Source organism: Stenella coeruleoalba (assembly GCF_951394435.1).
Source record: "Stenella coeruleoalba genome assembly, chromosome: 16".
NCBI classification, from domain to species: Eukaryota; Metazoa; Chordata; class Mammalia; order Artiodactyla; family Delphinidae; genus Stenella; species Stenella coeruleoalba.
The window spans coordinates 53,727,303-53,744,133 of record NC_137162.1 but is presented as its reverse complement, the minus strand read 5'-3'; the positions used below and the strand labels follow the sequence as shown (position 1 = coordinate 53,744,133).

Here is a 16,831-nt window from a genome sequence, read left to right as displayed (position 1 = left end):
CTCCCCTGGAAGGGGCCGCGCTCTGAGCCCCCGCGCCTCCCCCGGGCCCGAGCGCAGAAGAGTGGGCGATGCAGCCAGGGGTCCAGTGCTCCGTTATGAGCCCATTTCACAGACGGGCGGACTGCAGTTTGGAGAGAAGTGCCACCCACACCTGTGGCACGGGATCTGAATTCCTGACTGCACGGGGTGTGGAAGCTTTTCTCTGCCCACCAGGAACGAGTAAGCAACTCTCATGACATCGGAGAGAGTGTTCAGCACATACTTAAGGTCTGTACAAGTTAGTGTTAGGTAAACTTTGGAGGGGGGAGAAAATGAAATAATTCTCATATTCACATGTCTGCACTTGAGGAGTTCGTGGTCTAGTGACCACCCCAGTATGAATGAACAGTAACTAAGCTTTGTTTGATTTATTCTACATACACCATCTCTCTGATCTTCACTGCACCCCCATCAGGAGTGCATCATTACGTCCATTCTGCAGACCAAGAAATTGAGGCTCAGAGATGTTAAGAGCCTTGCCAATAGTCACACACTTGGTGTAATGTGGAGTCAGGATTTGAATCCAGTTCTGTTATTGGTAGATAATAATATATTGATACAACGTATTAGTGAGAGCCGGGTTCTTTCTCCATTCTAAGCAAACCCAGAGTAAGAGCTGGGTGGGTTTTTCAGTTAACTTCAAATCATCACCACCTCCCTCCAGCTTAAAAAACAGTAGTTGAACCTTCACCTATGGGACACACCCACTCAACAAGTGAAAAAAAAAAAGTTAAGATTTGGGAAAGCAAAAGCCACAGCCCTAACATCTGCACTGCAGAGCCTTGAGTGCACGTCCGGGCTGCCAGTGGAGCCCCTTCATCGCCAAGCCCAGGAGTATGTTTTTCTCCATCAAGTGGCCCCTTTAGGGTTAACTGGAGCCCTTGCAGATCAAGGCTGCACCTCTGCCTTCTCTATTACAGACTGTGGCTGTGCAATTGTACAAATATAGCTACCACACTAAGCAATAATCCTTGCTTCTCACTTCTTCCTCCAGATAATAGCCTCAGGAACAGAAATTCAGGTTTTGAGTCAGCAGATCTTGGACAGAGACTTGGATCTAAATTTTTAAAAAGCTCTCTTGGGAATTGGGATGCCCACATGAACTGGCTCAAAAGAAGGATTTATTTCAGAAATGCCAAGAAGGTTTCACACTTGGTAATAGGACTTTCTTGGTAGTTTACCTCGGTGGGAAGTTGTCAAAGAACAGTCAAACCCACAGGTTTGAAGCTCAGAATAAGTGGGCTGCCTCATATTTTGAATTTGCAATAAAAACAACATATATACAATATTTTCTTATTGTGGTAGAGGCACAAAGTAATAAAGCATGCAGGGTAAAACCCCTCCCTGTCACAAACGCCCCCTACCGGGCGATTCTGTTACAGACCAGGCTTCTTGGCCTTCTTAATCAACAGAAATTGATAAGAAACCGGACAAGAAATTCAGGCAAGGCTTTACTGGGACTGGTGCTGCAGCACAAGGGAGTGAAAACAAGTAACAGTTTCCCTTGCTTACTCCCTGGGGGGGAGGGGAGGCTGAGCTGGTTCCTTATGTGGGGTGAGGGTAGGAGTGGGTCCAGGGGTCTTGCTGGAGGGGTGGTCAGGTGGTCTGCCCACCCCCTTGGTAGTGCTACGTGCAGGGCGCATGCACAGTACCCTGCTTTTGCTCCCAGTTCCTCAGAAGTGGCCGTTGGGTTTTGGTCCTTTTGTATCTTGTTGTTCCTAATTTGCCCCAACTGCCCACGCACGTAGTTATTTTTAGTCCTGTATAGTTTCTTTGTATTATGTTGCTGGAGGAGACATTCGTCCAGGTGCAAGCACTGCAGCAAAGGGTCCCAGGTCCCAGGTCCCAGCCTGTCTCAATTCCAGTCAAGTTCCCTCAGCTTGGTGGACTCTTCCAGTTCCTTGTCTGTGCATTTCCTATCGATCTAATATAAATTCAGACACAAATATATAAACATAGGATTGAATAATATATTTTGGGGATTTGCTTTCACCTTCGTGTTCATCTCAGTCATAACACCAAATCTTAAAGATCATTCTATGTTAGTACACCTAAATCCGAGACAGGCAAAATATCTCATGATTGAAGGCGCTATTATTTGTCCAGATGATCTCCTGTTGATGGACATGGAGTTTGTTTCCTTGTGTTTTTTTCCAGTATAAAGCATGCTTCAGTGAACATCCTTTTGCATATATCTTTATGTATATATTACATAATTCTGTATTTCTGAAAGGCCTTATTCCTGGAAGAGGAATCAGTGATTCAGAGGGCCTTTTACATTTTGCTAGATATGCCAAAGGCTCTTACTAAGCCCAAAGGAGGGGCGGGGCACTGAGAGCAAGGCTCCAAGGTGCACCCAGTCACATTGTAGTTTATGTTGCAGTTGTGCTGTAGAGGGTACCATTTACATAAAATACATCTGGAGTGGGAAGAGCTGAAGTAGATCTGGCAGCCCTGTACTTTCTCCAACACTGAATATTTATCTTTTGATATTTTGACAGTTTGATGATGAAAAAAAAGTTACCTTTTTGCTTCTATTTACATGCTATTTATTGAGTGAAGATGAGCTTTATTTGCCTAGTCAAATACTTTTTTCTGTTTTTCCCTCTTTTCTTTACATATTCTGATTATTAATCCAGTAATGCCTGATAGATATGTTGGCAATGTTTTCTTCCATTCTTCTATTGTCTTTAACTTTCTTTGTGATATCTTTCATCATACAGAAGTTTTAGATATTTATTTAGGTAGCCAAATTTCTCAGTATTTTCTTTTATGGCTTCTAGATTTTACAACTTGCTTATGATTCCTCACATCAGGGATATAATCAAATTATATTCAAATATAATCAAATTATATTTGATTCCTCAAATATAAAAGTATTTTCCAACATTTTCTTCAAATAGCCTGAAGTTTTTTTAAAGGTGTAACCTCTAATACTTCTAGAATTTTTATGTGGTTCCAAGGAATGATTCAAGCTTAAATTATTTTCCCACATGGACATCTAAATAGCCTGCTCTCTATTGCACAGTCCATCCTTTAGCCACTAATTTGAACATAAAACAAGTTGTTGGTTTAGCTATTCATTCCCAAGTGGAGGTCCAAAAAAATCTCTCGCCATCATGTCTGTTGTAAGGTCAGAGAAACAAAACTAAAATAAGCTTATCATTTCAATAAATACTGAAACTATTATTTTATGAAATTAAATAGCCATCCCAGACTTAAAAACAACAACAAGATCTAAGAGGTAGAAATAAAGAAAATAAAAGCACATTTTCTTCATAAGATAACTACTTTTACCTTACACAACTGGTTTGCACATACCTGCAGGAGAAAGGAGAGTGGCATCCTTTAGGAAGCCAGGAATGAGGTAAAGACACCATCCATCACCACTATTAATTATCTGTGGTCTGAAAGATGCAATAAAGTACTGGTGAAAAGAAGAGTTATCGTAAAGGAGACAAAATACTGATATTAGTAGAAGATTCAATTGCTTTCTCAAAAAATCCAGTAGAGCTAAAAGAACTACTTGAATTACTCAATAAATGGGCTGGATTTAAGATAAGTGTTTGGCGATCAATTTATTTCCTGATACCAACAGAAGCCAGCCCAAACATATGAAGGAAAACTTCTGGGCAGGATGATAAGGACCCAGTTTGCTAATGTCCTCCTTCCAATGTTCTCTAGAAATGACCAATGAAGTTAAAATTGGGGAAATTAGGGAAATATGCCAACCATATGCTGGGCCTCAAAGCAAGACGGTGGCCAGCTGGGACTGATGACAATTAAGTATCACTATTTATTATTACTCTGATATTTGCTAAACTTCTTTGAAACAGGTTGTGCTCAGGCTGTCCATATGTTATTTCATTTAATCCTTGCCCCAAGAAACCTAAAAAGAAGGTGTTTTTATCTCCTTTTCAGATAAGATATGTTTGATTAGGTCAGAGGGCTGCAGAGCCCAGGTTGGAAGGCAGGTGGATCTGATTCTAAAACTCACTCTCTTTTTTTTTTTTTTTTTTTTTTTTTTGCGGTACACAGGCCTCTCCCTGTTGTGGCCTCTCCCGTTGCAGAGCACAGGCTCCGGACGCGCAGGCTCAGCGGCCATGGCTCACGGGCCCAGCCGCTCCGCGGCATGTGGGATCTTCCCGGATCGGGACATGAACCCGTGTCCCCTGCAACGGCAGGTGGACTCTCAACCACTGCGCCACCAGGGAAGCCCTAAAACTCACTCCCTTAAGCATTATCAGGCCCCAGGTGAGTAACTAGGTAGTGAGGAAATCTGGAGGGAGGTGGAGGTGGAGGTGGAAGAGGACAAATCGGGTATTTGGGGGCTCAGAGCGGCAAGTCCTTAAGCAGTTAGGGGGAGACGACCCCTAACTGCCTGCATAGCTGAAGTGCCGTAATGTGCAAGCTTTCCTTTCCTCTAACGCTTCTGTCACCCTGGCAGGTGGCACCAATATCCACGGTGAACACACACAGTTTGAGGCTTGGGGAAGTTAGGTGGTGGCCTAAGGTCACATAGAAATGTGGGGATTTGCTCCCAGGGTGCCAGTGCCCCCATAGGCAACGCTGCAGGATGTGCGCGGCCTCCCAGCCTGGCCGTGTTGTGGGGAAAATGGGGGCAGAGGGCATCTGGCAGGGTTTGTTCTCCTAGTCTGCACCCAAAGGCAAGGGGCCAAGGCAAACAGGAAGTAGGGGCTGGCCATCCCTCTGGGGCTGGAGGCGGGAGAGAGGGACCACCCACTGAAAGGGCCTCAGTGGCTGGGAGGGTTGGAGCCATACAAAGCCTCCTTGTCTTCTTGTCTTGGTTCAGATAAGACCAATTCCAGGAAGCCTTCAGCTCCACGCGGGCCAGGCCACCCCCTTTCAGCACAGATGGAGCAGGGCTGCTAGCCCAGGGCCACACAAGTTACAGGCAGAGAGAGTGAACCAGTGGAGTGTGGCTGGAGATGCCTCTGTAGGGGATGGAAGGTGTGGGGGACCTAACGAGATGAGATTTAAGAAGGTTTTTGGTTTTTTTTTAAAATCTACCCCCTTTCTGGCAAGCAGTCCCAAATTCTCCCAGGTAGGGGAAGATGTAGCAAGATAGGGAAATCTGCTGGGTACAGGGAGGAGTGAAGAGGGGATGGGGGTAGAGGCCTAATGTTAACAACTATAATATCAATAATTATAGTCACAAAGGCCAACATTCATTGACGCTGACATTCATTGATTCCGACTTTGCGTCAGGTGCTGTTCCAAGCACCACCTGCTTGTTTCTCAGTTAATCTCGGCTGGTACTATATGAGGAGGGTTCTGTGGTTATCCCAGAGGTTGGCAAGAGCAGTTTCCCACCTAGTGTATTTTGAAGTGTGATGAATCCACATTAAAGGTGGAGGAAAACAGCCTAACAGGGTCCACCTGCTCAGTTTTGAGATACTTTTGCATAGATTCACATTGCTCAGTGTCAGTTCAGTTCATTGTTAAAGCCATAGACATTTCCCAAGAACGTGTTCATTTATGACTCCGGGATCCTTGTGGGCTTGGGAGGGTAGGTCGTCAGTTGGCATTTCCCCTAGTTCTGTGAGAACCTTGTCTGCAATGTTCTCTAGGGAGATGATCTCATTTTGCTCCTTGAGACCGGAGTTGGGGTAAAATATAAACCGAGAACACTCCTTGTGTACTGGCCTGGGTTCCTGGACTCTTTAATCAATAGAAGTTGATGAGTGCAGACAAGAAATTCAGGCAAGGCTTTACTGGGACTTGTGCTGCAGCAGGAGGGAGTGACAAGTAACGGGTGTCCTTGCTCACCCCCTGAGGGAGGGCGAGCTGGTCCTTTGAATGTGGTTGATGCCAGGATCTTGGTTCCCTGTCCACCAATGCCGAATAGAAATACTGAGACAGTTTGGAGGCAGTAGAAAAGAGTAGCTTTATTCTTTGGCCAGGCAAAAGGGAAACGTAGTAGGCTAGCGCCTCAAGAACTGTGCCCCCTTCCCTGGGGAATAGGGAAAGGTTCTATAGCCCGGGGCTCCTGGTCTGGGGTAGGGGATAAGGCTCAAAGTAATTAAGGTCTTGCATTTCTTTTCTTCTGCAAATTCATGGCCAAAGCTGGCGTCAGGTGGCTCAGCAACCGGGTCTGGTGTCCCTGAAGTTATCACCATGACCTTCTTTCTGAAATGAAGAGTGCTACAACGGAGGGTAGGGGGAGAAGAAATGCCAGGTACAAAGGGCGATTCACATGGAGTCAGAGAGCAATCAGCATTGTGAAGGAAGAGTCTAGCTACAAGTGTTTGTTAGTAGTAACAGCTAAAGACTAATCAAGATTGCTTAACTCTTTCAGGCCTGTCTATGTTGTTTCCCCAGCCAGGTCATTGTTGCAGAGGGGGTAACAGTAACTCCTACCTCATGGCAGAAAACGTGATTTTCCTTGCCTGCCTCTGAGGAGCTCTCCTCAGGTCACGTTATTTATCTGCAGGTTGGGAGTTCCTTGAGGGTAGAAAGGGTGTGAGCAATGCGCAGGCCTGCAGAGGCCCTCAGGTGGAGTTAAGGGTTTCCAGGTGTTACCAAGTACAAGCTCACACTGCTTGCAACAGGACAGCCCAATAAATTCGAGAGAGGAGTTGTTGGGGGCAAGGAATAGTGACTTTATTCAGAAAGCCAGCAGACCGCATGGACTAGTTTCCCAGAGAACCATCTTGCCCAGGTTTGGATGCTAGTTTCTTTTATGGAACAAAGAGGGGGAGGTGAGGATGTAAAGTAAAAAAAGGAGATATATTTCCTGGTTCTGGCCAGACTTCGGAGGGGGTGTGTTAATTTCTTCATTCCTGAAGCCATTCACGGGTGGGCTTGGTCAGGATATTTCCAGTGAGCTTAAAGAAAAGTGTTTTAGCTTAACCCTCAGGCATGGGAGGCAGGGTTTTCAGAGATGGGCTATTATGTATACTTTAAGGTATAGCCCACATCCCTTTAGTGATTAACTTGTAGCAAAAACGGCAGAATACAAAGGTTAAAAAAAAAGAAACAGATCCAATATGGAATCAGATTTGTTGTTCCCTATTACACAGGGAGTCAAGAAAGTCAACTGCTGACCAAGTAAGAGCCGCTGCTGACTCTGCTTCCTGAAGTAAGTGCAGAGTTAAGGCCCTACGAAGGGGGCCTTTGAACATGAGTAGGGTTTTTCTAAGCAAGAGGTACTGTGTGCCATGGAGGTTAGTGGGGTGTGAGTGGTTTACAGGAGAGTGGGGAGCCATAAATCTGGGGGGATGTTTGGCCAGATTATTGAGAGCCTCGAATGCCACTCTCGGGAGAGTCAGCCTTTGTGCTGTAGGCAGAAGTGCTGGCAAGGGTTTTGGCTGAAGGATGACTCAATCATGCCAACCCTCTTCTTTTTTTAAAAAAACTTTTTGTTTTGAAATAAGTTTAGATTTACAAAAATAATACAGCGAGTTACTGAATATTTTTCACCAGCTTCCCCACATATTAACATCTTAAGAACTGCAGTAGAATTATCAAAGTCAGGAAATTAACATTAATACAATGCTATTAAAGAAGCTACAGACTTTATTCATATGTTGCCAGTTGTCTCACTACTGTTCTTTTTCTGGCCCAGGATGCAATCCAGGATCCCGCATTGATTCAATTGTCATGTCTCTTTAGGCTCCTTTAATCTAGAACAGCTCCTGTCTTTTTTTGTCTCTCATGATTGGACAGTTTTAAGAGTCCAGGCTAGTGAGTTTTGTCTTTCATAACCTTGACACTTCTGAAGAATATTGTCCAATTATTTTGTAGAATGTCCCTCAACTTGAACTTTTTTCATGAAGAGTTTGAGTTTCTGCATTTTTGTTGAGAACCTCGTATGAGTGATACTGTGTTCTTCCAGTGCACCACATCAGAAGACACTTATGATACTGCTCTGTCTCATTATTGGTGATGTTAACTTTGAAAAGACGATGTGGTAAAGGTGATGTCTGCCAGGTTTTTCCATCGCAAAATTACTGCTTTCCCTTTTGTAACTAATGAGTATCTTGTGGGGCGGTCACTATTAGACCCATCCTCAGCCTGGTGGAGGCAGCCCTTCTCCCAGTCCTCTGGGCTGGGGATCATCTTTTCAGGCTCCAGTGGGCCTAAAATGACCTATCTCCTCTAATTTGTTTCTTCTGATGGCTCTACCTTCCATGATGTAAGCCTCATTGACTGTTGTTGGGAATATAAATTTGTACAGCCTTTGTGGAGGGCCATTTGCCAATGTCTACAACAATTTTATATGTGTATACCCTTTGACTTTACAGTTTCACTTAGACAATGAAACACACAGATGACATATGGTGTACTAAGGAAATGAAACACACAGATGACATATGGTATACTAAGGAAATGTTATAATAAATGAATTTCCCTTTTCTCCACATCCTTGCCAATGCTTGTTATTTGTTCCTTTTTTTTTTTTTTTAAATTTATTTTTGGCTGTGTTGGATCTTAATTTCTGTGCGAGGGCTTTCTCTAGTTGTGGCAAGCGGGGGCCACTCTTCATCGTAGTGCGCAGGCCTCTCACTTTTGCGGCCTCTCTTGTTGCGGAGCGCAGGCTCCAGACGCGCAGGCTCAGTAGTTGTGGCTCACGGGCCCAGCTGCTCCGCAGCATGTGGGATCCTCCCAGCTCGAACCCGTGTCCCCTGCATTAGCAGGCAGACTCTCAACCACTGCGCCACCAGGGAAGCCCCTGTTCCCTTTTTGACAATAGCCATTCTGACAGTGGGAGATGATATCTCATTGTGGTTTGATTTGCATTTCACTGATGATTAATGATGTTAAGCAGCTTTTCATGTGTCTGTTGACCATCTCTATGTCTTCTTTGGAAAAATGTCTAGCCAGATCTGCACATTTTAAAATCAGCTTGTTTGGTTTTTTGCTATTGAGTTGTATGAGTTCTTCATATATTTTGGATATTAACATTTACAAATATCTACTCCCAATTCGTAGGTGGCTTTTTCATTTTGTTCATAGTTTCCTTCACTGTGCAAAAGCTTTTTAGTTTGATATAGTCCCATTTGTTTATTTTTGTTTCTTTTGCCTGAGACATATCCAAAAAAAAATTTACTAATATTGATGTCACAGAGCTTATTGCCTATGTTTTCTTCTAGAATCGAGTCTTACATTTAAGTCTGTGATCCCTATTGAATTTACTTTTGTGCATGGTGTGAGAGAGTAGTCTAGTTTGATTCTTTTGAATGTAGCTGTCCAGTTTTCCCAACACCGTTTTTTAAAGAGGCTATCTTTTCTCCATTGTATATTCTTGCCTCCTTCGACAGATTGTGTAGGTTCATTTCTGGGCTCTCTATTCAGTTCCCTGGATCTGTGTGTTTGTTTTTGTGCCAGTACCACGCTGTTTTGATTACTGTAGCTTTGTAGTATAGTTTGAAATCAGGGAGCATAATATCTCCAGCTTTGTTCTCCTTTCTCAAGATTGTTTTGGCTATTCTGGGTCTTTGTGTTTCCATACAAATTTTAGAATTATTTGTTCTAGTTCTGTGAAAAATGCTCTTGATATTTTAATAAGGGTTGCATTGAATCTGTAGCCACTATGGAAAACCATATAGAGATTCCTCAAAAGATTAAAAATAGAATTGCCATATGATCCAGCAATTCCACTCCTGGGTAGTTATCTGAAGAAAACAAAAACATTAATTAGAAAGGATACATGCACCCCTGTGTTTATTATAGCATTATTTACAGTAGCCAAGATACAGAAGCAACCTAAGTGTCCATTAATAGATGAATGGATAAAGAAGATATGATATATATGTATGTGTATGTATACACACACACACACACAGTGGAATATTACTTAGCCATAAAAATAATGAAATCTTGCCATTTGTGACAACATGGATCCACCTAGAGGGTATTATGCTTAGTGAAAAAAGTCAGACAGAGAAAGACAAATACTGTATGATTTCACATGTATGTGGAATCTAAAAAACAAAACAAATGAACAAATACAGCAAAATAGAAGCAGAATTATAGATACAGAGAACAAAAAGGTGGTTTCCAGAGGGGATGGGGGTTGGAGGAGGAAAGAAATAGGAGAGAGATTAAAAGGTACAAACTTCCAGTTGCAGAATAAATGAGTGGCAGATATTGATGCCAAAAGTCTTGGCTCTCTGGGCACCGATGCCAAAAAGAAATACGGAGACCGAGTTTTGGAGGAATGAGGAAAATGGCTTTAATCTTTGCCTGGCAAAAGGGGTAACAGCAGGCTAGCACCTCAAGAACTGTGCCCTTCCTTTTCTGGGAATAGAGAGAGGTTTCTATCCTGGGGCTCATGGTCTGCAGGTAGGTGATAAGGTTCAAAGCAATGAAGGACTTGCATTTTTTTCCTTCAGCAAATTCATGGCCAGAGCTGGTGTCAGGTGGCTCATCAGTGGGGTCTGGTGTCCCTGAAGTTATCGGCCAGTGACCTTCTTTCTGAAATGAAGAGTGCCACAAGGGAGTATAGGGGGAGAAGAAATGCCAGGTGCGAAGGGTGATTCATATGGAGTCAGAGAGTAATCTGCTTTGTGAAGGACAAGTCTAGCTACAAGTGTTTGTTAGTATAACAGCTAAAGAATAACTAGGATTGCTTAACTCTTTTAGGCCTGTTTATGCTATTTCCCCAGCCTGTTCATCGTTTCCTTATTTTACTTGTTTATCAGAAAAGAAATGTGTCATTTCTGTTTTTACTGCAACAATATGAAATGTACAGTGTGGGGAATATAGTCAATAATTATGTCATATCTTTGCATGGTGACAGATGACAACTAGACTTATCATGGTGTTCATTTTGAAATGTATAGAAATATCAAGTCACTATGTTGAGTAACAGGAACTAAAACAGTGTTGTAGGTCAGTTATAGTTCAAAAAACCCAATCACAGAAACTCATCAAAAAAGAGATCAGATGTGTGGTTACCAGACATGGGGAGTGGTTGGAGGGGGAATTGGATGAAGGCAGTCAAAATGTACAAATCCCAATTATAAGACAAATAAATACTAAGGATGTAATGTACAACATGATAAATATAATTAACACTGCCGTATGTTATATATTGTGTGAAAGTTGTTTGGAGAGTAAATCCTATGAGTTCTCATTAAGGAAAAAAATTTTTTCTCTATCCCTTTAATTTTGAATCTATATGAGATGATGGATGTTCTCTAAACTTATTGCAATAATCATTTCATGATATATGTAAGTCAAGTCATTATGCTGTACACCTTAAACTTATACAGTGCTATATGTCAATAAAACTGTAAGTAAATAAATATTTACTGTAAGTAAATAAATTAATTAATTAAATGAATGAATTCTATCTATGTACACCAGCATGGAATTACCTCCAAGATTTACTGTTGAATAAAGAAAGCAAGTTGCAGAAAAATGTGTGTAATACAATCTCATCATGAACAAAAGAATGTCTGTGAGTCTGTGTGCATGTATATTATACACTATTTTATTTATATATATATGTTTTATATGTATATAGCTGAAATCTAGAAGAATGCACATTCAGCTGCTAATGGTGTAATCACTGCTATGCACAGGGATTAGGATGTAACTGGGAACTTTATGTTAGACATTCTCATTGTTGAATGATTTGATGTTTCACAACAAGCACAGGATACATTTGTAATAGCAGTAACAACTCCTGTTGCAGCCACATTCATCTTTGTCCAGAAGAGGAAACTGAGGTCCAGAGAAAGGGCCTTGCCCAAGTCCAGCCAGGAGGTTAGCAGCCAGGAGGTTAGCAGGGCAGCAGGAAGCAGACGAGAGAGGGAGACTGGGAGGGACCAGAGGTGAGCAAACAAGGCCCAGCTGGGGAGACTGTAGAAAACGTGCTGAGTGTTAAGGGAGAAGAGGGGCTGGGCCCTGCCTCCCCAAACTCTTGAGAGCTCCCTCATCCCTGAGAAAGTGGAGAACAGAGTTTTGAGACCCAGCATAGGACACAGTCCCTGAGTGTGAAGGACCTGGTGGAGGTGGCCATGATGCAGATTGAGGAAATGATGCCGAGGACAATAACTGCCTCTGAGTGAGATAGGGAGTGGGTGCCAGAGATCAGGGTGGAGCAGCCCGGGACCCACTATTTCCACCTTCATCGCCCCCATTTTACAAATGGGACTGAGAACAGATAGGAAACCTGCCCAAGGTCACACTGGACTCCAAAGGCTGCTCTTCACTGCGGATGTGCCTCAGGCTATGGAAGTGCATCTTGCTAAGGGTCGATCCCCAAACTAGAGTGTGACCTACACTTACCTAGGCCTTGAACATCCTTAAAAAAAACCCCACACTTAAATTGAGAATTTTGCAACCAAAATTTGAACACCACTGAACTTGACTAAGAAGGAACAAAAACAAAATAGAACAGAAAAGAAAAAAGAAGAAGGAAGGAAGGAAAAGAGGAAAGAAGGTATATGCAAATATCTTAGCTGTGGAACAATTCTGCTTTAACTCAGTTTCCTAGGACTAAGAGATATAGATGAGTGCAGAATTCTAAACTGTTCCAACCAGTCTGCAGATTTTATTCCTTTGTAAATCTAAAATATAATGAATATTTTGTATGGTGTTGTAAAGCTTAAATGGGGGGGGGAAGTAGGGTTGCACATTTCTGACTGAGGTATAAATTTAGTTTGTCAACTAAATGTTCAAATGCTTGCTGTCTCCTCAGGGTTGCCACTTGAGCCTGAATTTCCAATCTGCCCAGATAAAGAAGAGAGGATTTGGGAGGGAATTCTACTGGAGTGATGGCTCGGAAAAAGGTTAGTAGTTGGGATATGTACTTTTGGGTCAATGTTAGTGAAGTAATTTGCCTAAAAGGGGCAGAAATGCCGATTCAGGATCAATAAGAGGTAAATTTGGTTGTGTGGGGCAAGGTTAGATTAGAATTTTCAAAAGAGCCAGAGAATTTAACTTTTTGTGTTGTTGTAAATTAATTTTTATTGGAGTATTGTTGCTTTACACTGCTGTGTTAGTTTCTGCTGTACAGCAAAGTGAATCAGCTGTACATATACATATATCCCCTCTTTTTTGGATTTCTTTCCCACTCAGGTCACCACAGAGCACTGAGTAGAGTTCCCTGTGCTATACAGTAGGTTTTCATTAGTTATCTATTTTATACATAGTCGTGTATATATGTCAATCCCAATCTCACAATTCATCCCACCCACCGCTTCCCCCTTGGTATCCATACATTTGTTCTCTACGTCTGTGTCTCTATTTCTGCTTTGCAAATAAGATCATCTGTACCATTTTTCTAGATTCCACACTTACGCATTAATATACGATATTGGTTTTCTCTGACTTGCCTTACTCTGTATGACAGTCTCTAGGTCCATCCACATCTCTGCAAATGACACAATTTCGTTCCTTTCTGTGGCTGAGTAATATCCCATTGTATATATGGACCACATATTCTTTATCCATTCCTCTGTTGATGGACATTTAGGTTGCTTCCATGTCCCGGCTATTGTAAATAGTGCTGCAGTGAACACTGGGGTGCATGTATCTTTTTGAATTTAATTTTCAATAATTGCTACTCTTGTGAATCTCTAATTTGTTGTGCCTGATCTGTAGGCCTTCATCAGAAAAAAATGTGTATATATCAGATCTCAAAACTGAGGGACATATGAGAGCAACCACGGTCATAGGGATTAACTTGCCAACTAAGGAATGTTGCTTGCCATCCAGTTCTACAGGAATCAAGATACTAGCCTCTGCAGTTACTGACGTATAGCAACACTCTGGAAAGAATTCAGGGTGAAGCTCAGGAATGAGGCACTCTGTGCTCTGGGAAAACTGCGAGAACAGGCCCTCAGATAGTTACATATTTTCAGGAGAAATTTTTATGAACCCAAATTCTTGCACTGTCCCATGCTTAGAAAAGTACTAAAATCATTAACTGAGATATCTGATCCTTGTGACTGGTAGCAACCTTCTACAGAGATGTGTGCTTGATTGTACATATCCCTTCTCCAAAATCACATACCTCTTCCTCCTGGGCTCTAGTCCTCAGTAAGACAGTAAATAAACTCAACTCCCAGCTCTGATGTTGTGTGTGTGTGTGTGTGTGTGTGTGTGTGTGTGAGTGTGTGTGAGTGTTTCAGTTAACAAGCTAAAAAACAGAATGACATTGAGAACTGGCCTGAAAGTTAAGGCTCAAGGTAGCTGTTTCCCAGCTCTGCTGCTTATTTGCTGTGTGTGCTTGGGTAGTCAGCTCACACTTTCTGGGCATTCGTTTCTTCTTGTGCAAAATGAAGTGGCGGGTGTAAGGAGCCCAGAGGAGCTGAGGTTCTCAGCAGCGACGGCAGCTCCTTTCTGCTCATGTCACAAGCCTTAGGAAAGCAGCCTTGTTGGCAAGCTGGCTGTCTGCATTCCATACTCAATTGCCCACCTTGGAGGAAGATGAAGTTGGAGGCAGTCACGTTGCCTTGTACTCAGAGCCCAGGCTGGCAGAAGGCATACCTATCCTGGCTGCAGCAGGTGCTAAAGGCAGAACTGGGCAGTGGTTAAGACTTGGGGGAGTCAGAGAAACCTGGTCTCCAATCTCAGCTCTACCCCTTTCTAGACATGAGATCTCTGGTAACTTGCTGTCTCTGATCTGAGTGTCCTCTGTAAAATGGGGATGTTAATAGTACCCATGCCTCTTGGGCTTGTTGAGAGAATCAGATGAGATGTGTATAAATGCCTAGAACAGTGCTGGGCACATATTATATATTCAATCAATGTCAACTATTATTATTTTTGTTGTTTTTATTACTCAAAATCAAATCTTAACTTCCTACCTAATATAGGAATTCTTTCTATGGCATATGAGACAAGTGGCTATTCTCACTCTTCTTGAATACTTCCAGTGACAGGAAGCTCACTACTTCTCCCAGTAAATTGTTTCACGAGTGGATAGTGCTTTTGGAATTTTATGGAATTTTAAAGCTGGTACCTTATATAAATCTCAGGTTTAACTGCCTCATGAGGAAACCCAAGTTCAAGAGGTATCAATAAAAGATTTGCTCAAGGCTGCATGGCTAATTAGGTGGCAGCTGCTCCCTTCTTCTGCCTTCCAATCTTTTAAATAGATTTATTTATATTTTTATTTATTTTGGCTGTGCCGGTAGTTGCGGCACACGGGATCCCCATTGTGGCATGTGGAATACTTAGTTGTGGCATGTGAACTCTTAGTTGCAGCATGCCTGTGGGATCTAGTTCCCCGGCCAGGGATTGAACCTAGGCCCCCCTCCCCCACCCCGCCCTGCACTGGGAGCGCGAGTCTTACCCACTGGACCACCAGGCAAGTCCCCTGCTTTCCAATCTCATTCACTAAGTCCATTTTCCTTAGTGCATCTGAGAGCTTTGATACTGCATCCACCAATGCCCCCCACTCTCCCCAAAGAACAATTCCTGGAGGGCCCAGGCTGTCTGTTGCTGGGTCTCTTTGGATCCCAGATAATGTTAAAGGTTCATTGACTCACTCATGGTTGCTGGGATAAAAACCTCTATTTTAGAACTTCCAAATGATGAAGGCTGAGTTCTCCTTGCTGCATTTTCCAAGACAGTCCCCTCCCCGCACCCCAATGTCACTGGGATGATTCAGCTCCGCCCCATTCCTCAGCACAGCCCTTTGGTTGCCCAGCCCTCACTAGCCCCACCGGCCTCTTAGTCTCCATCCTGATGCTGTCTGAATACGCCTGGTCTCACAGGCCCTAAAGGCCAACGCCCATTTCCCTACCTGCTCCCCCTAGTCTGGATGTATCGTCACACCAGAAGTGGTACCCCTGGGGACAGTTAGAGCTGTCCTGAATGGAGCTATCTTCCCCACAGTGATTCCAGAAAAATAGCATGTGTACCTGATCAGGATAGGGGCCTGGCCACGCCCACCCCCAGAAGCCCTCAGTGCCACTGACCTGACGTTGGATGATGCCTCATAGCATCATCAACAGCATCAGCCCTCCTGCCCAGCTCACTCGCTCTGTGCTCCTGATCTGGCCTCTTCCCCTCCCCCTCTTGAATTAATCAGGAAGCATCACTGTGATCTTTAAAGGCCAAGCTCCAGTGATTTCAGAGGAGGCCTCTCTAACCAGTCCCTGGTTAGACTCATGTTCAGATGGAAACATCTTTTCCTTCCAGATGCCATTTCAAAGGGATGTTTGAATGGATTGCTTACTTGAAGTAGAATTCAAATGATTTCTACACAAGGATTTAGATGGTGGAGTCCACTTTAAACATGTATTTCACAGAGCAAAATATTTCACTGTGAATATATGGATGCCAAAGAGAGATTTTATGCTATGGTTGCATCTGTAATTTACAACCAATAGGCAACAAACACACATGCAACAAACATACGTGTGGGAGTCACAGCTATCTCTTGACTCTTGGTTCTACCCCTCACTAGCTCTGATTGTTAACAAGCTACTTAATTTCATTAGGCCTCAGTTTTCTAATTAGGAAAATGGGATGCCAGGGCATACCTCCTAGGGGTTAAAGTGAGGATTAAATGAAAAAATGCAAACAAGGCTCTAAGCATAACGCCTGGCCACCCACTGACTGTTCAATTAATGTTACTCTTATTATTATTAACATAGAAGCAACATTCTGTGGGATTCCTGCAGATTCAAAGGATATAATGGGTTTACAGAAGGAATGCTTGTCTCTGGCCTACAGTGTGTTTTGCAACAGCCATTACAGGATGCCAGGACAATACTAAATATGTTTCAAAATTGAAATTTCATAATATATTTATTTTCAGTTTCCTAGGAAATATTCTGTAATACCCAGAACATAAGCCCAGCAA

At 42.9% G+C, this 16,831-nt stretch overlaps 1 long non-coding RNA gene across 1 annotated transcript in view; it reads left to right on the top strand.

The window, feature by feature from the left end:
• The first annotated feature begins 129 nt into the window (after window positions 1-129).
• LOC307174955 overlaps window positions 130-16,831 on the top strand; it is a 110,099-nt gene continuing 93,397 nt past the window's right edge. Inside the window, exons 1-3 of the long non-coding RNA XR_013824217.1 lie at window positions 130-267; window positions 4,078-4,293; window positions 12,713-12,803. This is a non-coding gene — a long non-coding RNA (uncharacterized lncRNA). The remainder of the gene's footprint in view (window positions 268-4,077; window positions 4,294-12,712; window positions 12,804-16,831) is intronic.